Source organism: Palaemon carinicauda, chromosome 45, assembly GCF_036898095.1.
Source record: "Palaemon carinicauda isolate YSFRI2023 chromosome 45, ASM3689809v2, whole genome shotgun sequence".
NCBI classification, from domain to species: domain Eukaryota; kingdom Metazoa; phylum Arthropoda; class Malacostraca; order Decapoda; family Palaemonidae; genus Palaemon; species Palaemon carinicauda.
Window position 1 is genome coordinate 28,695,342 of NC_090769.1, and position 5,000 is coordinate 28,700,341.

General features: G+C 37.2%; 1 pseudogene; it reads left to right on the forward strand.

Moving 5' to 3' along the window:
- The window catches only part of LOC137634872 (fibrinogen C domain-containing protein 1-A-like), a 527,818-nt pseudogene that overhangs the window by 399,739 nt on the left and 123,079 nt on the right, over nucleotides 1–5,000 (forward strand).

Below are 5,000 nucleotides of genomic sequence, written 5' to 3' on the forward strand. Positions count from 1 at the left end.
TAAGGATTGCTGTGATGAAAATCAGACTTTGGTATACAATGGAATTAATCCATTTCGGTCCATGGAAAAATCCCTCTTGGGTGTTCTAGCGTAAAATTGCCAGACTTCTTAATCCTCTTGGGAAGATTTTTTTTCTTTCACCAACTCATGGTTTATTGGATCTGTTTAAGAGGTCCTTTTTCTCCTCTTGACATGGGTCACCAAATGTCCTCCCCCCCCCCCTTTTTTTTTTTTTTTTTTTTTTTTTTTTTTTTTTTTTTTTTTTTTTTTGCTGCAGGCTATTTTTCCCTTCAGTTATTACATCCAGAAATTTTATTGAGTCTGTTTAAGAGACTTCTTTCCTCTTGACATGGGTCACCTAGTGTCTTGCATTTTATTTTTATTCTGGAAGTTATTTTTTCTTTCAGTTATTATTTCCATAAATTTTATTGGATCTGTTTAAGAGACATTTGTTTTCCTCTTGACGTGGGCCACTAAATAAACCCCCCCCCCTTTTTTTTTTTTTTTTTAAATTCTGCCGGCTATTTTTCCCTTCAGTTATTGTATCCAGAAATGTAACAGCTTGTGGTATACTGTATATTAGTTTTTACGTTTTGATGTTAATTTCATTTTGAGTTCATTGGTATTAGGTGTGTATTAGTAATGTATACTTATGTTGACACCTTATATTGCCTTCGTACTTCCATGAGTCACATAGTGTGCTTAATTATGGGATATTATGAGAACACTTTGTAAATGTAAAATTCTTAATGTTAGGCATGACTTTGTATATGAAATTATGAGAATACTTTGAAAACATAAAATTCTTAATAACTTTGCTTACATTTACTAAGCTACAAATACATTATTGTAGAATTCAACTTAGATCTAAAGAAATTCCATATGATAATTGGTATTACACCGAGCAAAATTCTATTTTAGTTTTTCTAAGAATTTGGTATTTGAACTAAGGAAAACGCAGCATTAACCTTTTAACAACATGAAAGGAAGCAAGTTTAAAAAAAAAAAAGTTTTCATCAACTTTTTTCCTTTAGGAATTCTCCCTTCAGCTGATTATGCATTGTATTTAGATAAAGATATAATTCACCATGCATCATTTACGAATCATATATTATTGTATCCTTCATAGTAGTGTATTTATAAATAATTAGTATCTAAACCATATATTATTTATTAATTGCATTCCTCAAGTATGACTATATGTCAGTGAATCTTAATTGCCAAATAATCCCATTTTTCCCTTTAAGAGATTCAACATAATCAATTTTCTTCAACTTATACCTGCCGACCACGTACATTAATTAACTGCCATAAATACAGTAACACTAATCGTTATCTAATATCAACTGTACATAATACAAATCTTAATTACCTCATCTGTCAACATAAGTAACTGAATGATCATTCTTATTCTCTTCACGTACTAATCGAAATGTACTTTAGCTAACTGCTATCTCTCACTCCTGTCTCCGACAGCCAAACAGGTGGCCACCCTGGACGCCCGCATCGTCTCCCTGGACCAGTCCATCATCCAACAGCGACAGCCACAGCAGCCGCCGCCTCAGCAGCAGAGAGACTTTTCCTCTCCAGATAGAATTGCTCCTGATTACCTGCAGTAAGTGAAGCTGTCATGATTGCTCTCCGATCTCCATCGTCTTTACTTTGCGATACTTGATTCTATCTTTTTTCTAATTGTCTCTTGTCAGTAGTTCATGTTTTATGTTTCAGCTTGTTTTATAGTTACATTATTCATTTGAAATTATGCATTTATAGTAGTGAATGTTAATAAGAGAATATTTTAGAATAAGATTGTGCAGCCGGTTACACTCAAAATTTATCTGTAGATATATTAGATGGCGTTATACAGAATGTAAGAGAAAAGACCGACCTTAGAAATAAATACAAAATGTTGGATTACAATTTTAATTAGCAATGATGTAGAGAAATTCATCTGTTGCCAGATGAATGCATTGAAGCTTAGCAATTAGAAAATCTTAGAATAACACAATGTAGGTTAATCAGACGTTATATGATTGATGGAGCTTTACCATAATTATATTTAGGAATATTGTAACATCAGTTGGTGAAATGGGGAATGAGATTATTCCCGTGAGTATCGAGGGAGTGTGAAAATATTTCGAATGTTTGAAAAGATTTTTTCAACCATTTTTTAAAGGAAATATTTTGAATAAAAGATGTTGAAGTTTTCAAGAAACAGTAAATAATTAACTTGGAGTAAGAGGAATCAAAAGAGTGAGGAATGTAAAGATACGTAATGATAGTAGAGTGGTTAGCGTAGTTAGAACGGGACCAGTGTTGTTTGAGATCGTTGGGTTATTTCGGAAGACTGAAGGACAAGAGGTTGGTGAGAAGAATTTTAGGGAGACGGATATTTCCAAAGAGTTGGAAATGGCTTTGGAAGAGGTGGTCAGAGAAAGAAAATTTATATCCGAGAAGCTAGAGAATGCTTGCAATATAAAGAAAGCAATAGTAAGGTTCGATTTGATAGTTTGTAAAAATAGGCTAATGTTGTAGGTGTAGTCTGCACGGATAGCAGTCTTACTTTAAATGTGACAGTGGCCACATTTCGTAGATTCTTGAACCACTCCCTATATATATATATTTATATATATATATATATATATATATATATATATATATATATGTGTGTGTGTGTGTGTATGTGTGTGTGTGTGTGTGATATTATTATAGTAAAACACGGGGCAAACTTAACTAATAAGAAAATTGGGGTATATATAGAAAGACTCAAATAAAAAGTTAAGATATACCCTAATATATCTTACGGTAATGGGGGTCACCCAGTGGGAAGCAGGGGTTTGGATGAGGAAAATTTACTGGCGAATCGATTAATAAGGGTAAAACTTACTTTGTCTTCTCCATACATTATTCCCCGAGACGCATAATAAATCCATGAAAAATTGCACAAAATATGGGGATGATCGGTAAAACTTCAGAGGCATACCGTATTCTATATTACAAAACAATAATCACCTATATGGAAAGAGCGTGTGAAAAGCTATATAAAAAGTATAGTTTTTATATGAGAAATTGAACGAGGTGGAATTAAATGAGGTTGATAAGTTTTTATCTCGAAATTTTCCTAAGTAGGAAGAAAAGGTTCCTCTACGGCAATGTTTACTTTTAATGAGCCGTTTCTCACTTTCTTACACAAGCAGTTCCAATTACAGTTTATTGGCTGAGAGCTGTGACATCATTATGACGTAATGGTTTCATATCCAATTACGAACGATTTCAGTCGAAAACAAAGTTTTACTAGGATTTAAGCGGAGTAATAAAGTTACCTTGACGTCCACTGGTATCCGCGATTGACTGAATACTTCGAATAATTGAAGGGAAACTCGGATTTCGTTTTGTTGTAGCTATGGCAAAGGCAGTGACTACCCCTTCCGTCGTTAATTTTGACAAAAACATAATACCTTCGGATCGTGTGCAGTGCAGTGTTGGTTATGAAGAATTTTATCATTATTTTTCTAGTGGCGGTATTGAACTAATGGTTGAATATTCTCAACGACATAATTTAATTCTTAAGGAAAAGTGTTGCGAGTGCTGTGGAGCTATTTGTAGGAGCGACCAAACAGGAACGTCTGACGAGAGAATTACAATCTATTTCGAAAATTGGCATTATTATAGAAATACATGGGGCAAACTTTACTAATACAACATTTATGTAAAGATTGCCAAGACAAGAAAGAGACGTAGGTGTCAATCATAAGGTAAGGAATTATTTGTGATTTTATTTTTTTATTATGTAAGGATTTATGGGTGAATTACTTTTAGTTTGTGACGTGGGAAGGGTTGTCCTTGGGGTTTGGCCCCCCCTGGTTAGGGGTTGTGACCTGGGAAGGGGGGTCCTGGGGGCTTGGCCCCCTGACTATGGGTCGTGACCTGGGAAAAGGAGTCAAAGCCCCCCGGCTAGAGGTTGTGACATGAGAACTACTAGGTTAGGTTAGGTGGGTTTGTTAGGTTCTGTACTTTTTTACAAATCTCAAGAGTGTTAATCACTTATTATGACCTGGGAAAGGGGGACCAGGAGGCTTCTCCCCCTGCTAGGGGCTGTGACCTGGGAAAGGGGCCCAAGCCCCCCAGCTAGGGGTTGTGACCTTGGAACTATTACGTTAGGTTAGGTTGGTTTATTAGGTTCTGTACCCCTTTTACAAATCTCAAGAGTGTTAAATATTCACGTTTTGTGACCTGGGAAAGGGGACCAGGGAGCATCCCCCCGGGTAGTGGTTGTAATTTGAGGAGGGGGCCCAAACCTCCCAGCTAGGGGCTGTGACCTGGGAACTATTACGTTAGGTTAGGTGAGTTTATTAAGTTCTGTACCCTTTTACAAATCTCAAGTGTTAAATAATCACGTTTTGTAACCTGGGAAGGGGGGTCGTGACCTGGGAATGGGGGTTCAAGCCCCACAGCTCGGGGTTGTGACCTGGGAACTACTAGGTTAGGGTAGGTGGGTTTATTAGGTTCTGTACCCTTTTACAAATTTCAAGAGTGTTAAATAATCACGTTTAGTGACCTGGAAAGGGGAGTCTGGGGGCCTCTCCCCCACAGCTAGGGGTTGTGATCTGGGAAGGGGGTCCAAGCCAACCAGCCACGAGTTGTGACCTGGGAACTACTAGGTTAGGTTAGGTAGGTTTGTTAGGTTCTATACCCTTTTAGAAATCATGTGTTCAATAATCACGTTTTGTAACATGCTAGTTGTGACTTTGGAACTACCAGGATAGGTTAGGTGGGTTTGTGACCTGGGAAGGTTGGTCCCGGATGCTTGCCCCCACAGCTATGGGTTTTGACCTGGGAAGGGGGTCCAAGCCCCAACAGCTAGGGGTTGTTACCTGGGAACTACTAAGATAGATTCGAAATAGGTCTATATGAACTTAATTCCTGGTAATCCAGAGCACTTTCCAGAACTGGTGTGACGATAGCTCTACCAAAGAGCAAATGGAGTCTCCGCGGATGAC